General features: G+C 28.9%; 1 long non-coding RNA gene across 3 annotated transcripts in view; it reads right to left on the minus strand.

The window, feature by feature from the left end:
• LOC142329730 (uncharacterized) overlaps nt 1-23,458 on the minus strand; it is a 97,664-nt gene that overhangs the window by 60,694 nt on the left and 13,512 nt on the right. For all 3 annotated transcript variants that reach the window (XR_012757576.1, XR_012757577.1, XR_012757578.1), the window contains exon 2: nt 22,606-23,297. This is a non-coding gene — a long non-coding RNA (uncharacterized LOC142329730). The remainder of the gene's footprint in view (nt 1-22,605; nt 23,298-23,458) is intronic.

Below are 23,458 nucleotides of genomic sequence, written 5' to 3' on the forward strand. Positions count from 1 at the left end.
AAAATAAAAAATTCTTATTCAAAAACCCATAATTAAGACACTAAGAAACATAGTTTTAGAGAAGTATTGTGTGGTATGTAAGGTCTACAAAATTTTTAAGGAAAAATCTAGTACAGTTAAAAAAATAATTTTAAGAAAACTCTACGGTCTAAACTCAAGGATAATTCTTATAAATTAAGCAAATTAGAAGAAATTTACAGAAATTTTGAAATGTTATAATTTAGAAAAAGAACTCAAACTTTATAGTTACTTAAATTGAATGGATGATACTAAATTAACAATTTTTTTTATAAAAGGAAATCCTAAATAATTATGTTTAATGTTTTTAAACTAGTCTGTTTCAGATTAATAAAAATCTTTCTTCCAAATGTCTTATGCAGCTAATTAATTAATTTATTAACAGCACATAACAATTCACAAAAATACAATATATATATATTTTACCTCATTCCTACAAGAAGAAGCAGATTTAAAATGGAGCTTCAAAAGTCTTTTGCAAGAAAAATTTTATCAATTTGAATATAATTTAATAACATATGTATTATTTCTTTTTTTTTGTTATGCTGTTAAATGAATAAATATATACTGTACTATGCTTTTCACATTTGTATAACAAATTTGAGTTTATTAATAAAAAATTTTGAAGGTGTAATTTAAATCATTTGTCTCAGGTAGTAAATGTTTACGTGTTTCTTTATGTACAAATGTTAAACACTTTAAACAAACCATTAAAATAGACAGCTAGAATGGAGAAATCATTAATTAGCTACTTAATATTCAGCAGGAATAACCAATATGCAACTGATAATTTTGAATAAAATCTTTACTATAAAGATAACGTCATAAATGTTAACGTTATAATCACTTATATTTTTAATTTACCTAGTATACCTCTTTATTTATCACAATTTATCAAGTACACCTGTACAAATACTTAATGTGTAAAGCCGCCTTCAAAAACTCACTTTAATATTATATACAGTAATTCAACAAAATTAATTAAATGCAATTACTTACATTTTTCATCCACTTATTTAGAACAGATTAAATATGTATAAATCATTACACACTTTTAGTACGTGGAGCAAGGGTAAAAAATGTTATTTCACTATTCACAGAAACCAATCAGTAGATCTATAAAATAATTTTTCGTAGTAAGCATTGGCGACCTAAACCAACAGACAAACCGACGCCACTAAATTACTTAAATAACAGCTACTAACGTAACGTTTGAAAGGACGCTATCTTTGCATCAATATTAAACCAATCCTTTACTGCCGACATTTTGATTTTTAAAGTCTACGCGGGAAACAAGTCAATTGTAAATCTTTTGAATGTAACGTTAACTAAATGTATTAAAACCAATATTATTTTGTAACTTATAAAACACCAAATAAAAAATAAAAAATAAATTAAAATACTATCTATATTTATAATATATTATTAATTCACACGAATTCATAATTTTTTTTTTTAATACACTTCTTAATTTAAGTAAAGGAAGCAATGTGTTCGTGAAAAATTTCGGTTTTCAGATTTAAGCGGAAATATCCATTTTAACCATCTTTGAATTCATTTTGACTACTTTCGGCGTGAAGTCAGTATGTACGTTTGTATCTCGCATAATTCAAAACTGATTAGCCGTATCATGATGAAAGTAACAAGGTGTAGCATTGCGCACAGTATTCGGCGCGCATGCGTATACGCTCGTCCCAAAATCTCATTTCTACCGGGTTATTTGAACATATAAGTAAGGGATTTTGGGACAAAAGTTTTTAGTTGTACAAAAATTTTGCAAAATTTTAAATACATGATAATGATTAAACGAGCTAACAATCGAATATTTATGAATGATTATTCACTTTCAATATGAATTAGTATTATTTGGTACTGATAAAGTTGTAATATTATTAAAAATAATAAAAAAATTTTTTTTTAATAATCCTTAATAAAAATAAATATTTTATACAAGTCTATTGATTCTTAAGAGTATTGAAATTGATTGTTAATTAAGATAAAATTCAAAATAATGAATGAAAAGTGCAACTGACACAGTGATCTTATGAAGTGCAACTGACACTTCGTGTCAGTGCAAACTGACATTCTTCGTGTAGCGTGTGTGGCTCTATGGTAACGACTCCTTTTTTTATTCGTGGGGTTCGGTATCGAATCACCGATAATTTTTTTTTATGCTCATAAAATATTTTTTTTACTAATATTATTTTTCATTTATTATGTGAAACTATTTAATGCTGTTAAAATGGAAAATCAACTAAATGGGAGATAACTTATTTCAAAATTTTATAACTAAAGATCTGATATTATTTATTTTGGTCAATCTTCGGAATTGATGATTTTTTATTTTAATTAAAAATATTATCGCAAAACAATTTTTAAAAGAAATTGCTTTTAATAATCTAATTTACACGGGAAAATGAGATATTACTTATTTTTTTTACGGATACCAAAATGAATATTACTTTATAATACTGAAATAAAAATAAAATAAAAAGTTGTTGTTTAGTGAAAAATAATTTTATATTCAATAAACATATTTTTCTAATGAGTCAAATGAAATGCAAGGGATTTTCTAGGTAAACCATTTTAAACCACATGCAATAAAGACAACAATTACAAAAGGGTCGGTTTTGGTTTTTATGTTAATAAAAACTATTTTATTTTCTGTTTCATATAAAATGTTTCCATTATATTTTCATTTTGAATTAAAATAATTAAAGTTAATTATTTTCTGAACCGCTTTGTATCTAATAGTACATTAATAATTAATTCAAGGTAAATTGTTTATTAAGAAAAATTATTAGAAATTATTATATTGTTAAGAAATAAACGAAATTAATCATTCAGATCATAATTCTCGACTCCAAATACAATCAATTAAATTTTATATAAAATAAACAAAAAAGCCTACACTCCACATTTATTTAGAAGTGCGTGCACACGCACACGTGAGTACGGCACTTCCTATTTATAAATATTAGAGTAAAAATCCACATTTCGACGCCAGTTTTCATATACGTCAATAAATTTTATTCTTTTATGTTTCAAAAGTTTGTTTATTTTTGATAATTCTGCCTTTAATCACATTGATGTCTTGCTTCTGTTAGTGCGCCAACCGCATAAACGAATTTAAACATCATGGCGGGAAAAGGATTTTGGGACGAGCCACTGCGCAACGCTGGATAGAATTTAAAATTCCTTAGTCTGGCTCTCAACAGATACCTCTCCAATATGGTTGCAGCTATTCTGTATCACTGAGCACTCAAGCCCCCTCACCAACGGCAAGGTCTCATAATTCAGAGAGTAGGAGGAGTAAACCAGTATCACAAAGTAAAAAATATTATTTGCTTACATCAGTAACCACTTAACAGCCATAATAAAAAAATAAATAAATGCATTGTCAGACGATCAGCTCTGTGAATCTGACAACGTTGATTTTGTTGTCCTTGGATGGGATTGCAAGAAAATAAACAGTAATATAAAATTCAACTAACATGTTTTCAAACACTTGCTGAAGATCACATATTGCTCGATGAAAACCGGCATACACACTACCTAAATTAGTTTCACGTACAAACTGCTGACACATCATAATTTGTAATAACAAATGATGTGATGTGAAATGGTATGCTGAAGATGGGTCATCTGAATGATGCTGAAGATGGCAGCTGAAGATGCTATGCTGATGGGTATGCGAGCACCTCTTACGAGGTGCTCGCATACCCATCTTCAGCATCAACTGGTAACAAACGAAGTGTCCCTGGGGCACTGTTTTTGGAGGTGCAATTGTGTGCTATTATATAATATCTCTCCAGACAATTTTATGATTTTTAAAATCCAAACTGGGTATTGTAACTATGTTGAAGGCTAACTTTTGCATACTACAGGTACAATCTCGATTTAAGAGCTCATGAATTTTTCGTCACCAATTGTGTATGCATCCACATTAGTTACTATTATTCTATCTTTTGTAATTTAGTTTCTTTTTCAGGATTCTGTAGAGCCTGAATACTATAATTTTTATTTACCGGTATTACTCTCACAACCATGAAGATAATGTACACTGTAGAATCCAGGGAGTGGAGCTCTCTGGGTAGATGGGAATAGCTACTGAAGCAAGCTTTGCGGCCACAGGGTAGGCCTCATAGCCCCAGGAAGCTCGAGGAGCCCCTGAGTTGGCTCTGGGATTTGCCTGGGCTGAACTGAGCCTCAAGGGTCCAGGTTCTGGCTAAATGGCTAGTTACTTTATACTTTACATACTCATATAATTAAATATAAGCTGTTTTTTCTTTTAATATGGACTCATTTTAAATTCTCTGGTTTTCTTTTTCAGTTGGATCGACTTATTTTTCCCTGAATTATAACTTCAAAAAGCTTTTTACTGTTCAGATATTATCTATTAAAGATTATGTTTATTAACAGAAATAACAGAAGAAGTAAAAGTAATACTGCTTATCAGTATTCTTTATGCCTGATTTAGTTAAAATGAATGAGTGTCAACTGCAGACCACAGTTATTTCAGCTGGAACTTGTCATTCGTACATTTTGAAAATCTATTCACAAAAAAAATGTCTCTAGAATAAACAAAATAACCTAGGAAAATGACTCTGAATATCCTAGGTAACATCCTAGGAAAATGGGCTGCAAAATTATGCAGTCTGACAATTTTGTGCTTGTTTTTTCTTCCTTTACTAATTGTGAATTTAAAATAATTAATTATTATTTCTATTTTTAGTAACACAAGTGCAAAATCTTAAGATTATATAATTTTACGATCCACTTACACAATTTCACCTGTTACAGATGAAATTGTTTAAGTGAATCTAAACAAATGTAAGTAAAAATGTTTGTCGATTAATCTGAACAAATAATTCTGTTCATAATAAGAGGCTTAATTTAAATTTAATAAAACAAATATCTATTATAGTATTAGGGGCTATTAATGATAAGAAGTTAGAAGGCTGTTCTTTTGGATTTTCAAAGTTAATTATTTAGTAGAAGGTGTTATTGAGTACACATATACCAAATTTTATTAAATTATTCCAATCATTCTTAAGATATAAATTTTTATTGAAAAAAAAAAAAATTGTAGAAAGAGGGAAAATTAAGTGATTTGGATTATTTTTCCACATGAACTTTTTTAAATTTTGATGTGAATCAGTCCCTTAAATTTTTCTGATACCACCCACAACACTCTTCATAAAAGAATAACTGTTTATACATGAAATAAAAGTAAGACAAATTTATGAAGATGCTAAATATATCAAATAAATACAGAATACCAATTTAGGTCCACAAAAATTCATCTGGTTTCAATAGTGAAGAACTAAAATGTTGGCTTGACTTTGCATATCAATCTAGGCAGATAATGTTTTAATTATATTATGACAATTTTATTATATTACATAGCAATATGATAATAATAATTAATAGTGTAATGATTACATATTTGAATAAATGCAACACAAAAAATATACTACTTTTCTTTTGCTTTTTACCATTCTGAATGGGAAGTTTTCTAAATAAAATAAGTGAAATTTGATTGCTTTCTTGTGCTGTGAGTAGATGTCAAAAATGTAAAGTTGAATGGGAGCATTTTTTTTGATTGGCCAACTTTACTTTTTTGACATCCACTCACAGAACAGTCAATCAAAAATTAACCAATCAATTCTCACTTTTTTTTCGGAAGCTGTTAGTTCGTGGAACTCATGGAAAATGTGGAACGTGGAAAAGGCAAGGAAGGAAATATAGTGGGTGAATACGGGCTGGGCAAAAGGAATGAAAGAGGAGATTAACTTATAGAGTCTATCAAAGACTCTATCTAAAATTATACTTTGTTGCCCCAAAATATAATTTAGTAATTGCAAACACCCAATTTAAAAATCATAATAGAAGAATATACACTTGGAAAAAGCCAGGCGATACTGCAAGGTATCAGAAAGATTATATCATGGTTAAGCAAAGATTAAGAAATCAACTCGTTAACTGCAAAACTTACCCTACAGCAGACATTGATAGTGACCATAATTTGGTGTTAATGAAATGTAGATTGGGGGTTAAAAAACCTGTAGAAAAGGTGTCAGATGAATCGGTGGAATTTAGAGAAGCTTGAGGAAGAGGAGGTAAAGAAGATTTCAAGGATGACATCGCAAGAGGTCGTAGAGAAAAAAGTTAAAGTAGAAAATGTAGAAGAAGAATGGGAGAATGTTGAAAAGGAAATTCTTAAATCAGCAGAAGTGAACTTAGGCAGAACAAATAGAACTGGTAGAAAACCTTGGGTTTCAGACGATATATTGCAGCTGATGGATGAACATAGAAAATATAAGAATGCTAGTGATGAAGAAAGTAAAAGAAACTATCGGCAATTAAGAAATACTATAAACAGGAAGTGAAAACTAGCGAAAGAAGAGTGGATTAAAGAAAAGTGTTCAGAAGTGGAAAGAGAAATGAACATTGGTAAAATAGACAGAGCATACAGGAAATTTAAGGAAAATTTTGGGGTACATTAATTAAAATCTAATAATGTGTTAAACAAAAATGGTACACCGATTTATAATACGATAGGTAAGTCAATAGGTGGGTGGAATATATTGAAGAGTTATATGGAGGAAATGAATTAGAAAATGGTGTTATAGAGGAAGTTGATGATGAAATGGGAGAAACAATACTGAGACCTGAAGTTAAGAGAGCATCAAAAGATTTGAATGGCAGAAAGGCTCCTGGAATAGACGGAATAACTGTAGAATTACTGCGCAGTGCAGGTGAGGAAGTGACTAATAGATTATACAAACTGGTGTGTAATATTTATGAAAAAGGGGAAGTTGTGTCAGACTTCAAAAAAAGTGTTGTAGTCATGATACCAAAGAAAGCAGGGACAGATAAATGTGAATACAGAACAATTAATTTAACTAGTCATGCATAAAAAATCTTAACTAGAATTCTATACAGAAGAAGTGAGAGGAGAGTGGAAGAAGTATTAGGAGAACACCAATTTGGTTTTAGAAAAAGTATAGGGACAAGGGAAGCAATTTTAAGGCTCAGTTTAATAGTAGAAGGAAGATTAAAGAAAAACAAACCAACATACTTGGCATTTTAAAAAAATTAGGGTTCAAATACAGAGATAGAAGACAAATTGCTATCATTTACATGAACCAAACAGCAACAGTAATAACTGAAGAACATAAGAAAGAAGTCGTAATAAGAAAGGGAGTCCGACAAGGATGTTCCCTATCCCCATTACTTTTTAATCTTTACATGGAACTAGCAGTTAATGATGTTAAAGAACAATTTAGATTCGGAGTAACAGTAAAAGGTGAAAAGAAAAAGATGCTACGATTTGCTGTTTTTTAAACTATAACTTAAATTAAAACTTTTTTTTTAAACTATAACAGAAAGTGGCTTCTTCAAAACAAAAAAAAATATAGTACATTTAATAACTAATTCAGAGTTGTATCTTACTGTGACAATGTCTTATCTGTTCAAGCAGCGTCTTCACGAAAAGAATTCACATTAACTGAAGCCAATTAAGTAACAGAACCACCTATGACCTCACCCATTTATGTTCCATTTACTTCTGCTGGATTATGTAATTCTATGATAGTTTATGATAAAACCATCATGATGTATTATTTATAAATATTATATTCAATCAAAAAGCGAAATTAACACAATAAAAAACAGTAGTTTTGCCTGAAGTCTTATACTGTTCGAAAGGCCTACGGAATTTCTTAGGAAAAAATAATAAAAGTTGTAAATATACAAATATGTAAATAGAGCAAATAACACACTTTTAGGCAGTAAAATAAGATAAGAAATCCAGAAAGAAAAACAACAGAAAGTTTAGAAATTGAATTACAATGTTACAAATTAAAGTTGATGATTTTGTACCTAACTAAAAAAAATTGGTTTAAAATATTCGTTCTCAAAGTGGGTGATAATGCTCCCTTGTAAGCACTGGAGGCAATCTGGGGGCTTACAGAAAATTGGGGGTGTTCAGGCAGTCTACAAAGGCGATGACCGATTAAAAAAAAAGGCAAAAATTATGTTTTCCTGATATTTCAAACTAAATACCTACCTACTACACTAGTAGAAAAATTTTTCAATTGAAGGCTTTGTTTAAATATTGTATTGTTATCACTATTTAATTATTGTTAATATGCTATCACTATTGTTATATAACTATACACAATTAAAATTTTTCTGAAAGCAATTTTAATAAAAATACTTCTAAATATGATTAAATATGTGTTTTCATTGCTCATTTAAAATGTTAAGTTTCAACTCAGAAATAAGATATGCCACATTTAAAAACTAATTGCAATTATTATTTTTAATAGATGGTAAGTTTAAAAATATTGGGGGCACTAGAAAAGTTTTGATTTTCAATATGGGCGGTGGGTGAAAATTTTGAGAATCAATGGTTTAAAAACACATTACTATAAGATTACTACACCATATAAAGGAAGAATCATGAATATTTTCACTGTACAAATGGGCTAGCCAGGGGTTTGTTAAGACCTTCATCATTTGGCCACTAGCATTTTACTTTATAATCTTCAATTTCCAGCATCTTACTCTGCACAATGTTGTGGAATAATCAAACTGTAAGGAGTTGTAGTAGGGTATCATCTTACCCAAACCTCCCACCCACTGCTGAGTTGGTTATAATTTAGTAACGAAAAGAATGATCTAGTATAAAAAATATGACAAGATATAATGTTAAGAATTAATTAACATGTAATACTAATTAAACACACTGAGATCAAAAGATAAGTAGAATTTTGGAGAAGTTTTTAAACATAACTTGAGCTTATTATCACAAATAAAAATACATTTTGAATTGTTTTGTAAAAGAGAAAAATTAAAATTTGTTTTAAATCAATTTAAGAAAATTATTTTCCTTGCAGAAAAACTGATTCATTAACTTCTTCCATTTTCCTTTAAAAATCTGAATTCTAGTTTTAATTCTCTAAATACATTTGTTTTTCATTTACTTTTAATTGAGTCCATGTTAGGTTTAAAGTTTGATTACCAGTATCAGATTAATGAAAGAAACTCTTTCTTCCAAAATGCCTTATGCAGCTAATTATTATGTCATTCCTATTTACTCCAGGAAGGTGCCAATAATTAGCTACACATGACTTGGGAGAAAAATTACATTAATCTGAAACTCAATTATTAATAATTTTAGTTTTATGTCATTTTTTGTCATGCTGTTCAATGAATAAATCCACTATGCATTTCGCAATAGCATTATTACAAATTTGAGTTTATAAACAAAAGTTTTTGAGGCTTACATTATCATTAGTGTGAGGAAGTAAATGTTTAATCAAACCATTGGAATAGATAGCTAGGATGGGTAAATCATTACTTTTTATTCAACAGCAATGTACCAGTATGCCTTAACAACATTGAAACTAATTAGCATGGAAATTAGAACTAACAAGCATGAATAATAAAATGTAACTTTGTTCACGAGCACAAAAAATATTATAACATTAAAAAAGTTTCAGATAAGATACACAAATGTTAGGTCTAAATTAACTATAACCATAACATCCTAAAAATTACTCATAGTTTTAACACAATTAGTATAAAGTACAACTGTATATAATTAATGTAAAACGAGTTCAGAAACTCACATTCATATTATGTACAATTAAGAAAATTAACTATATGTCACTACTTACTTTTTTTAGTAGAGGACAAAGGTGCAAAATAGCATCATTTCATTATTCGCAGAAACCAATTGGTAGAACTATCAAAATAATTCTCTTAATAAGTATTCAAGTAAGATTATCTAGACTAAAAAATTAATCTACATCGTTAAATTGAATAATAATCGTTAAAGGTACCACTAGAAAAGACGCTACACAACCATGTCGGATGATGTATTAACGCGTTCTCACGTTGCTTACGAGATGTAAAAAACAACCTTAATCTGCCGACATTTTTGATGGGCATTTTAAAATCTACGCGGGAAACAGATCAGGTAAAAGTTATAAATGTATTATAAACAATATTATTCTGGAACTTATCAAAACCTAATAAAGAAGATAGATTAAATTAAAATACTATACTTACATTATTTATTCACACGAATATATTATTATTTTTTTTTTTTTATCCACTATCAGAGTTTAGATTACTATTACACTGATAAACATAATTTTTGTTTCCTAATGTTTGATACATGATTTTAAAAAGTTTTTTGATGCTGAAAACTAATATTAACTCAGAATCTATCAGCCACATTGTTTTTTAAATTTTAATTTTAATTAAAGGATTTTTTTTCATTTTTCAACAAATAGTTGTAAGCATATTACAACTAATACTGGACAAAGAATTAAATCATATCATAGTCACACATTACTACATATATATACCTATGGTTTGATGTGAACCAAAGGATCATGTAACCAACTATTACTTTTGTTTAACAAGTGTGGAATTTCTAAAAAATCTAAATATACTGTAAAATAAGCTTCATTGCAATCTGCAATCAGGCCTGTACCTCACAGTGAAATTATTCCAGTTACTGAGCCACCTGTGAATGTATGTTTCGAAAGCAGTGATGAAGAACCAGGTTACACTGCAGAAGACAACAATAATATTGATTTGAGTTATCTTCCAATAAGCCACATCTTGTATCACAAGGTAAATTAAATGATTTGATTAGGGATTTAAATTTATCAAAAGATCAAGCTGAACTGTTAGGGTCAAGACTGCAAGGTTGGAATTTACTTTAAAAAAATACAAAAATTTTAGGTTTTGACTTTAGGCTATACTAAAACTATACTACTAAAAAATTTTAGGCTATATTAAGTACATGTGTTTTCTTTGCGAATGGGATAACCGAGCTACAGATAAACAATATGTTACCAAAGAGTGGAAGAAATGAGACAACTAAACTCCAAATGGAAACAATATTATAACCTCCTCTTCATATCAAGCTAGGAGTCATGAAAAATTTTGTAAAAGCACTGAAGAAGGCTAGAACTGGATTTTTGTACATCAGGCAAAAATTTCCAAATGTAAGTGAAGGAAAATTTGTTGGTCCTCAAATAAGAGAGTCGGTTAAAGATGATGTATTTAAGTCTATATTAAATAATGTAGAAAGTGCAGCTTGGGCTTCATTTAAAGATATTTGCAAAAATTTTCTCGACAAACAAAAATTCAAGAATTACCACAATATTGTTAATCAACTTCTTACTTCATACAGAGCTATGGGATGTAATACGTCTTTGAAGATACATTTCCTCCATTCACATCTGGATTTTTCCTGGACAACCTCGGAGATGTAAGTGACGAACACAGTGAATGTTTTCACAAAGACATTTAGGTGAAGGAAAGTATAAAGGGAAATGGAATACTAACATGCTAGCTGATTACTATTGGACATTAATCCAGGATGTGTCTGAGGCTATTTATACAAGAAAAAGCATCAGCGAAATTATTCTAACACAGGTATGGCCATGCAAAATTATAAATTTTACACAGTTTAACAAAATGTATTTATAACAAAGGTATTCATTATGTAATTTCACAGCCGATGGTATCTAATGACATAATGCGCTAGCATTTCACATCTTTTTACGAAGTAAAGGAAGTAAAAAATTACGGTTTTCAGATTTCAACAGAAATATCCATTTCCACCATCCCTGAATTCATTTTGATTAGTTTCGGCATGACATCTGTATGTACATATGTATATATCTCGCATAACTCGAAAACAGACATAGAATGATGAAATTTTGGATTAAGGACTGTTGTAACATCTAGTTGTGCACCTTGCCTTTTGATTGCAATAGACTGAACCAAGTGTCCAAAAAAAATCCCAAATTCCAAAGAAATTTGGATTTTTTCTTAACTGCAGTAATAAGTCCTCATTGAGAGTTTTTCAATGATATATCATTGGTACTTATTTTCATTGGTTCCAGAGTTATACCTAAATAAAATTTTGATTAATGAAGTATGTGGATCTTATAGAGGAAGGCACATCGATCGGTTCAATCAGACTTCATCTCTCTTTTTTTTTTAACTTTTTTTTGTAATTTTTTTAAAATTAAAAAAAAATATATTAATAATCTGTTAACCTCTGAATATAAAAAAAAATTATGATAAATAATTATTCAATAATAATAATAAAAAATATGAAAAAATATCAGAATTTATTAATGAAATAAAATTTTATGTACTTTCTATTAAAAAGAAAATATGTATATGTAATTTAATACAAGGAAATCATGTGTTGTCCACATCAGATTTTTTATATTATAACAATACTTTTAAAAACTATTTTCAATATAATTTATTTAAAAATGTATTTTTAATGTAATTAATTTTTTTTCACAAAAAATGTTTTAATTTTGCTTTGATTAGAACTGCATTATCTTAAATGAATTTCAATGGTTTTCTGAGAAAAATAAATTACGACTATAAAAGGTAAACAGGTATACTACTATAACTGGCCTCTGTGGTAGCGTCTCTGCATTTCATCTGGAGGTCCCAGTTCGAATCCCGATCAGGCATGACATTTTCACACATGCTAAAATCATTCATCCATTCTTCTGAAGCAATACCTAACATGGTTAAAAAAAAAGTATGTTGCTTTCCAAGCTGTTAACTGCAACTTGTGAATGGAAATGATTTTACAGCCTAGGAACTCTTTATAACCGTATTTGAAAATATATAAAGTTTCATATCATAAGTAAATATCCTCAATGAATCGGGAGCTAAAAAAAAAATTAGATGTTCTGAAACTTTTTCAAAATTTCGTAATTCAAAAACAAATTTAAATTTCTCAGTGAACAAAACCTATCCATATTTAATTTATTTTTTAGTAAAAACATTACTTAAATGATGACAATCTCTCATCGTTTAAAACTGGTATATAATCGTGTATCTTAAACATACCTAATTCAAGGCGTTCTGAACGATTAAATAATACTTGGACAACCGCACATGGTTATTCATTCCAAAATTGCTATACCTATTTTGGAGAAACTATTTGAAAGTTATTTTGCACAAAATTTGTTTTTTTTTAACAATTTTTTTTTATAAATCTTATTGTGCGCAATATTTTATTAACCCTGCCCTTTGAAACTACTAAGTGCGATATTACACCCGAAAACAGTCTTTATTCTGTCATTGTATAGTCACTAAATTAGTGATTATTCAAATATTCCATTTTAACTAATACAATTGTTAAATTTTAAAACGATAACCAGATTGATAAATAAATTACAGTGTTGATTCTTGTGTTAAAAAAAAAAAAGTTTCAAAATAAAGGTATGTTGCAAAAGGGCTTTGAATCCCAATCAGGTTCAATATTTTTACATCTTAAAAATTTATTTCATAATTAAAGAGAAAAAGATAACTGGATATTAATATGTTGTCAATTCAAATAGATTATGAATATTTGTTTTAGTAATGCGTGATGACAATAAAAGTTCCTTGGTGCACTACCTGGCCAGCATCTCGTTGCTAGACATGGTTGTTATGTAACGCTTCCTCACTCCAACCAACTCTCTTTTTCTGTTTAGCCTCCATAACCACCATAGGCATTACTTCAGAGGATGATATGTATGAATGCAAGTGAAGTGTAGTCTTGTACAATCTCAGGTCGACCATTGCTGCGATGTGTGGTTAATTGAATCCAACCACCAAAGAATACTACCGGCATCCATGATCTAGTATTCAAATCTGTATATATAAGTAACAAACTGCCTTTACTAGGATTTGAACCTTAGAACTCTTGACTTTGAAATCAGCTGACTTAAACCATCTACAAATGTTCAAGGTTAAGACAGTCTACCGCTGTAACATTGTTAGGTAACTTTAATGTGGCAGGTTTTGTACAGGAAAATCTAGGAAATGTTTCTTTTCTAAATGTTATCATACATATAAATGTTAAAAATGCTGCTGCTCACCTTACAAATTGTAAGGCGGTATTGTTTTCTACAGATTGTGATCTTTTACAATCAAGTAATTTGTTAAACTGTTGCGGTAATTCTCACAATTTAGGTTTTTCTAATCTTACAAATATTAGTATTAATATTGTTTATGGTGAAATTTTTCATAGTGATAAGTATAACTTACCTTCAGAGATAACGTTACCTAAAATTTTGAATTCTAATCTTATATCTGATCAATACATACCAGATTATAAAAAGATACATTTTTTAAGATTCAACATATAATAAATGTGGGTTTGATTGTAAATAATATTTATTTTTTACATCATCACATAAGTATGAAGCTTGTGTGTGGAACATGGAAATGGAATTTTATGGTGTATAAAAATGTCACGCCTGACTGGGATTTGATATTGATCATGATACAGAAATTTTTACTGAGGAATTGCGACTATGTATTAATAATATTGTTTACTGTCATGTACCAAAAGTACATATACAAAAAATATTTTCAAAGCGGTCCTCTAGTGAACATATTATAGCAATTATTAATAAAAAATAGTTCCTTAATCTTCAAAACAATATAAATCTACTTTAAAATTAAATAAAAATAAAATTCTTTCAGTATGTGATAAGGTGGGTAAAATGAGGGTGTTGAAGTGGCAAGATAAACGAGATGTCTTGTGTTTGACAACAAAATTAGAATGCGTAAAAGTAGTACAGAAAGGAAAGAAGACAATGGTCCCAAACATTGTCAATGATTATATTTTTAGACAGAGTTGATAGGGTGTATGAAATGCTGAGCGTATACACACTTGAAAGAAAAAGATAAAAAGGGAGAATAAAAGCAGTTCTACCAACTTTTAAATTTATATAGACTATTTTCAACAACAATTGTATTAATTATACAAGGGCTTTTGGATTATTCCTCCATCATCAGGGATTATTGATTAATTATGAATTTTATAGTTGTGAATATAAATTTTTATAATTAATTAAATCAAAGATAAAAATTAAAGTGATTATGTTCATAACTGTTATGAAATACACATTGAATCACTTAGCCAATCCAATGGTTATTAATTATTGTATAATTTGCTTAAATAGTATATTGTTATAAAATCTGATTTGTTCCTTTATTAGTTTATTATTACTCAGATATATATATGAAATTTCGCTAATATACTAGTGTTATGAAAATTATTGGTGTATTCCAATATTTCAGTAAATACATTTGGGTTGTAATTTTGTCCATTGGGTTGTAATGCTCCAGTTTTTAAAATTTTTCTATTAGCCTCATATTGTGAGGAACAGCCTGTATTTTAATGGAGTTGAATATAATACTGTGTATCTATTTATTTTAATGTTATTATTTTACAGCATTAGGACCATCATGTGGTCAAAGGTTATGTGAATGCGATCGTAAATTAGCTGAATGTCTTAGAAGGCTTCCATGTCCACGTAGTAAATTTGTTTGTACTTCTTCACCACGGAGATTGTTACAGAATATATTAATTTTATAGCACTGGTATAATTCGGTGAGTTCTGCAATTTACTATTATCAGTATTTATTGATAAACTAATTAGTACTGTGCATTTTAAGAATAGTTTTTTAAAAATTTATTTTGGTAGATATCATTTTTAGATTTACATGGAAGACTTACATTTTTATTCATGATTTACTTTCAAATTTACTTGAACATTTTCGCATATCCATGTGTATATTCATGCATTTGGAGTTACATGCATGTAACCATGTATATTTACATGTACATATATGTATATTGTGAATTTTATCCATTTTTTATTTCTTTGTACAAAGTAAAGGAAAAATGTAATTGTGAAAAATTTTGGTTTTCAGATTTCAATGGAAATATCCATTTTGACCATCCCTAAATCCATTTTGGCTAATTTAGCGTGACGTCTGTATATATGTTTGTATCTCCCATAACTCCAGAACGATTAGCTGTAGAATGTTGAAATTTTGTATTTAGGACTTGCAACATCTAGTTGTGCACCTCCCCTTTTGATTGCAATCAACTGAATCAAAAGCAACAACCAAAAATGTTCAAAAAATCCTAAAATCAAAAATATTTGGATTTTGGACTTTTTCTTAACTGCAGTAATAAGCCCTCATTGAGAGGTTTTCAACAATACATCATAAGTAGTACATATTTTCATTGGTTCCAGAGTTTAGCCAAATAAAATTTTAATTAATGAAATATTTGGATCTTACAAGGGGAAGGCACATTGGTTCGAATCCAACTTAATATACAAATATTTTTTTAACTTTTTTTTCTTTTAATTTTATTGATTCGTTAATAATTATTAACTTCTGATTAAAAAAAAATTTAACAATAAATAATAGTTCAATAATAACAATAAAAAAAAATATGAAAAAAAATCAGAAGTTATTAGCAAAATAAAAGTTTCTGTACTATTCATTTTAATTAAAAAATTTTTCAATAGACGTTAATAATTAGTAAATCAATATTTTTAATTTAAAAAAAAAAAAAAATAAAAATAAACGTATACGAAGTCGGATTCGAACATTGTGCACATGGTTACGGATTCAACACGTTCTCACTTACACTACATATCTACTTGAGCGATGTGAAACAAAATTAATATATAAAATAACATAAAATGGTGATATGGATACCACAAAAAATGTGATGTAATGTGATATCCACCACAATGAAATTGTGTAACTATCCACTTTATTAAAGAATTGGAAGATCATATCTCACTTTCAAATGAAATAAGTTTAAACAAGGAGCAGAAAAAAATGTGTATATGTAATTTAAAAGGCGTACTAGGAAGTCAAGTTTCTTGTCCATATCAGATTTTTTTGTTTTGTAGGGCATAAGTTAGGATTTCAACCAAATGGTGTTGTGTACGGTATGTAAAATGGCCTGTTTTCCAAAAAAATGTTTATTCTCTCCTTTAATGTAATCTGTGCAATAGCAGTGTTGTTTTTGGGAAGTTAGGCGATAACTTTTCAGATTGTTCATCATAACCCACCATGTTGGTCTGGTGGTGGATGCGTCTTCCCAAATCAGCTGATTTGGAAGTCGAGAGTTCCAGCGTTCAAGTTCTTGTAAAGGCAGTTACTTTTATACGGATTTGAATACTAGATTGTGGATACCGGTGTTCTTTGGTGATTGGATTTCAATTAAGCACACACCTCAGGAATGGTCAAACTGAGACTGTACAAGACTACACTTCATTTACACTCATACTTATTATCCTTATTCATCTTTTGAAGTAGTACCTGAACGGTAATTCCCGGAGGCTAACCAGAAAAAGAAAGGAAGTTGTTCATCATAAAAAAATAGTTGTGTGCATCTGGCATTATGTAACATAGTAGTACATAATACTCTAATAAAAAACTTCAATGGTATTAATTTTATTCTTTCTATTGATTTTATGCTGCTGTTTTAACTGCTTAATTTTCCCCATGTTTTCCATAACAATTGCTTGCATAAAAGAAGGAAAAAAATTGCTTTTGATAAAAAAAGTCTTCCTAATTTTTTTTGCATCTCAACATCTGAAATCTTAGTACAAGATTAATATCATTTTGATAATTTTTTATCTACTTTTTTGTATTATCACAAATAAATTGAAGTAATCAAATATAATGTTTAAACTCCTGGAAAATGTGATAGATTGTATTTCTTCAACCTGATGTTTCTGCCATACCTTCTACATCTTAGGGAGTAGGATGTTGAAAATGAGATGTGTGAAAGGTAAAATCTCACATTTAACAAACTGGTTTCTGTAGATCACCAAAGTTAAAGTATGGTAGTTACAGTACCGTAAAATTCCATAAACAATTATATGCATTTTTAAAAAAAATTGATTTTTATTTATTTGTATAACCCTTGGCTATATATCATATTGATTTTTAATTTTTCTATTTCATTTGGTAAGGAGTAGTATATCACAAAAATCGTAAATCAAGAAAATGTTTCAATCTTATGAAACTTGAATATATTTTCTAAATGATGCATAGTTTTCAATCTTTATGTCTTTGAACCGTTTGATTTGTTCAAATTTGCCAGAAAGCAAATTTTATCAACTAATGATTTCCATTCTAATTGCTTGAAACACTCCAATAGCCAATCATTACCTAACATAAGGATGCTTACTATTACATGTTGCTTTTATCAACTCAAGTTTCTGGAGAATTTTTTTTGAAGATATATAGAAAATTTTATAAATTCTCTCTTTTCCAGCACAAAATTGGAACAAAATAAAAAATTCAAGTCAAAATTCTTACTTCTCAAGTACCACTCTTAGTGAGTGATCTAACTATTATGTAGTTCTGCCATTTGTTGATAGATAGTGTCACTTGTCTAAAACAAGAAACTTTTTAGATACACTGTGCCTATTTCAATTATTGTAATATTAAATTTGAGAATAGTGAGAAAATTTATTCAAAGTATTTTTCTTTATGGTATTACATCCTTCATAGCTCTGTCTATGTTTTATGCTTTTCTTTTTCTTTTCCTTTAAGTACTTGCTGTCTAAACTAGTGGTGGGAAATAAATATCATTGCTTACATATTATACGCTCTTCTGGTACAACTTGAGTTGATTTTACATCAGATACCTGATATAAAATCAGATCACCTATAAGATGGTGATTAATATTACTCAAAATTATTAAAATTATTACTTTGTTTTGTTTTTATTTTTAATGATAATTAGTCACTTTTATTTGTTTCAGATAACACTTTAAAATTATTAATAATAAAAAAAATATTGACTATGATATTATATAATAATACATTGTGTGTTACTGATTTAAAAAAAATAGTTTTGTAGTAAACATATCATCAATGATACCACCTATCAAGTCATTTTAATTTTTAATCAAATAAGTTTTAGAAAATAAAGAAAAAAATTTCAGCCAATGGATGGATGATTATAAGCTAAAATGAACAAGCTGATAAACAGTGTATGGTTATTTGAATGTTTTACGAACTTTGTTAATAATGTGATGAATGCTTGTCCAAAAGGTTAGTATTTAATTAGATTAAATTAATTAATTAATTTAGTATTTAGTTAGTGAATTTTTTAATTATTTATATTAATGCAATAAGAATGAATTATTAATCTTTAAATTGAAAATTGTTTCAGAATTTTATGTTTATTTACTGAAAACTTAAAATTGCTTTTATTTTCGACCTGATTTCAGTTTTTATTTTAACTTCTAAGAAAATAAGGGAGTATTGCATGGATTTTGTTATTGAAATTATTATATTATTTTAGGAGGGTTAATCTATACATTCCTGTATTTTTATGAAGTGCAAAATTTTGATGATATGAGTTTAATTTTAAGCAGCAGTGTATTATTTAGGCAGAGTTCTTGGTTAAGTTTATTTAGTTTGATTTTTACTCAGTTGCCATCATTGTTTCATCATGTTGAATACTCATAAAAATGAATACATCGAAGTGGTTATTTTCATTAAATGTATATGTTAATTGGCATATCAACTTAGAACTTTGCAACACATACCGATTTTGATTATGTTTTCTAAGAAAGTCCTTAGATTAAACTATGTTACATAAACAGGGTAAAATGATAAAATTGGTATACTGAAATTTTATCTAGTTTTATCACCCTTCATAATTTTCCTCAGTAGTTATTTCTGGAGCTTGGTATTCTCAGTTAGCATCCTAAGACCACTAACTAATATCTCCTGATTTATTTTGGCAATCATTAATCAAGTTTTTAATCTGCTTAGACCCATTCTAGTATTACGTATCTTAGGTGGAGAGAGGTTCATGCTTTGCTTACTTTTGCTGACAAGGTTCAGGGGCAGCGGTTACTCAAATTCTTATGTAGAATAAAAAAAGAAAGCAGAATCAACAAAATATTAATAATTTTTATTACATTTAGTGGAGGAAATTAAAACAGGCAAAAAATTATCAGCTTGCATTACAGTGCCCAAGCGTACTGCCGGGTTAATTGTCTGCAGTAACTCAATTGTATATCAATAGATTTTTATGAATAAGGTGTACTTTTGTTCAAAATAAAATTTTGTAAAAGTAAAAATTTGATCAAACAAATAATTACAAAGCTATTGAAGATTAAAGAATTAAGATGGCGGCCATTTTGAAATCTTTGAACTTGACGTTTTCAAAATTTTTTATTTTGTAGAACAAGACACTATTCTTAGATTTGCCAAATTTAATTGAAGTAGATTTTTTGCTCATTTTGGTGCTCAGAATCACTTCCTGAAGTTTGGAAAATATGTCCCAGTACACTCCATATATAATTATATGTTGCTTATATATAAACAATCAAACAATTGAAAAGATCACATCAATGCTTAAATTATATTTTATTTTGTAGAAATAATTGGTATTGCATTATCAATTTGTATTTAAAAATACCAGTTTTGCTCCAGTCTATATTTCATTTTGTAGAAATAATTGGTATAGTCTGCTTTATCAATTTTTATTTAAAAATACCAGTTTTGCTCCAGTCTTTTGGGTAGAAATTATTTTAAGAAAAATATTGTACTTCATCATTTGATATCACCAGAGATATTCCAATAAAATATATAACTTATAACAATGATCAAAGATATTAAGATGCAATTAATAAAAGTAGTTGTTATTTAATTTATAATAATGATTCTTTGATTATATTGTTAGATAAAACATTAAATATTACAACCTAAAAATTTATGTTCCATTATATCAATTATGTTACAATATAAGTAACATAATATGAACAATAGAAAGATCAATATTTTGGGAGGACCACTTGATAAAAAAGATTTTTGTTAGGAATTAATTATAATTTTTATCTGTGCATAAGCTTTAAGGTTAATACAGATAAAATTATTTTTTTTAATCTGCTTGTTAAATATTTACTAATTCTTTTCTGTGTTAGATATGGTTTGTCATCGTAGTTAGAAACTGTAAACATTTCTGTTATCCATAGGGTTTGTGTGAAACTATTCACAATGTTAAATTAGTTAATATATATTTCCCAATTTTTATGATACCGATCTGTGCTAATCAACTGCAAAATATTTCATGAGTTACTTGATGTAAGCGTAGTGGTAATTCACAGATCTGACTTTTTATAAGTAGTTTATTTTTGAAAGTAGTTAATGCAATCTGTGAAATTGTATCAGATTTTAGTGTTAGTTTTGGTTGTAGTAAGTTGATCATTGTTAGTCTACAAAATATTTGTAAATGGTTTCTGCAAAATGTTATTTAGACTGTTGTGTTGTCTCCTATTATGTAGCCATAATTTGTAGCCGTAACTGAATCTCAGAGGAACAATAATGAAGTGCTAAATCTTACTAATTTAAGTTTGTTTCTCAACTACTAATTGAAAATACAACTTTTCTACTAAAATTTTTATATAATTTTCTTCTTAATAAGAGAGGCTACAAGTATATATATTTGTTCTATATGGGTGGGAAGTCCCCCACCCATACTAAGACTAATAAATACAGCTTAATTGGGCTCTCTACTGCTGCCAATTCTCAATGTTGATATTGCTCAGTGCTGCTGGAAAAGGTGGGGAGGATAAGCCATGGTGGGGGTCATCCAATGTGTTCATTCATGGTGGGATGACCTTAGTAGTAGTTGATTGTGGAATGATGGCATATAATGAGTATGTGCACTGTTGAAGAGCATTTATTAGGTTGTGTGTGGGTTCATGAACGTCCACACACTTGGAGAATATTATGAATAACTTCTTTGTGCATTTTGGGAAATCATCACCATCACAGCAAATGTTACTGACATAGGAGAAGAAGGCTTTTGCATTGGAAAGTGTTCTTGATGCACCACGTAATGGGATGTCGAGTACTTGAGCTGAGACATGTTGCTGTGGAGACATCGATTCAACAATCTCCGATGAAATCAATGCCCAGACGTTCTGGAGAATTAAGCATTACAAGATGGACAGTGCGAGACTGTATGCAGAAGGACTTAAAAGTTAAATGTTTTCATCCAGTTACAGTTAATGAATTGAGGGGCAATGGCCTTGATCAATGTGTTTATGCATGTTAGTTATTGACTGAATGCTTTCTGAGAGCAAATATTAAAAAGAACGTCATGTTCTCTGACAAGTTTGCGATTTATTGAAGCTCCCGTAACTGAAATGTTTATTCTGTGCAAAAGACAGTATTTTTATTATCATTTTATAAAAATAAACATTTTTTCATATATTTGAATTAACATGCTGAGGTGAAAAAATATTTATTATTGGATTTTTTTTTTTATTTCTGTGCTTCTTAAATAAGCAAATAAAAAATTCTATTAGTTATTTAGATAAAAATGAATTATTGGCATGTTTTGAAAGATGTGATAGAACGAATGTTACTATAACGTCACTGTAATACTAGACTGAAACATCCTAGGGGAAAAGAGAACATTTTCATAAAGTGGCTCTTAAAAAAAAAAAAAACAATATTTATGGCAACTAAACAAAGCTGTATTATTTAACCACTAGTCTTTAAATAAATTTATATTTGTAACTTTTACTTTGAATAATACAGAGTGAGCAACATAAAACTGAACCCATAACATAATCGCTGCAGAATCAGTAGGTTATGTTGGAATGAAATTTTATGATTGATACGCATAAATTAAATAAGAAAAACATAAAATATAATTTAAATGTTGCATTTATTTACCTTATTGTTACAAAAGATGTTCAAAATGACCACCCTGGACATCGATGCACTTTTGTCCTCAACTGATCATATTGAAAGTCGTCACACAAAATGTTGTCAATTGCATTGATTTCTCATTAATGTTCACCTTCAGTTCATTAATATTGTGAGGGATTAGATGCATAAACTTCCTTAGATTAGATGCAAAAATCACAAGTAGACCACTCTGGGGAACATAGAAGCTACCGTCCTCTGCTGACAGCTTGTTGTCTGTCTCCTTCAGTTGAAGCACAGTTGTAACACGATATGGTTTGAATCTTAATTCATGAAGAATATGACAAGATGTGTATTTAACACCAGGTTGTTGGGATAAATTGTGTAGAGTTTTTTTTGGCCTGGCAGTAATTCTCTTTTCAATATCAGCAATGGCCTGTGGAGTCCTAATGAAAGTTGCCCATTTCATTTTGCATTTGAAACTGAACCTGTTGTACACCATTATTTAACTAAATCATGTATGCTATTCTTCGCTGGAATTCAGGCATTTGGAAATTTTTCTACATGTACTTGATGTGATTCTTCATACAACCCAGAACGAATGTAGGCCTCAACTGTAGCTATCCTCTCCTGGATTGAATAAGGTGTTTTACACAAACACAACTGCACTCACAATACTGCACCGCAACAAAATGTATACTACACTGACATGTAACCACCTGACAAACAGAAACAACAATTAGTAGTAACATATATGTACATCCACTAGTCATACTAGTTGTGTGAGAGTCTTTCATAAATAATGTTGGGTAGTGGTTTCACTATGCGTTCGGTTTTATGTTGCTCACTCTGTACAATTTAATATGTATATATCTTAAAA

This window comes from Lycorma delicatula, chromosome 9 (assembly GCF_047948215.1).
Source record: "Lycorma delicatula isolate Av1 chromosome 9, ASM4794821v1, whole genome shotgun sequence".
In the NCBI taxonomy this organism is placed as follows: Eukaryota; Metazoa; Arthropoda; class Insecta; order Hemiptera; family Fulgoridae; genus Lycorma; species Lycorma delicatula.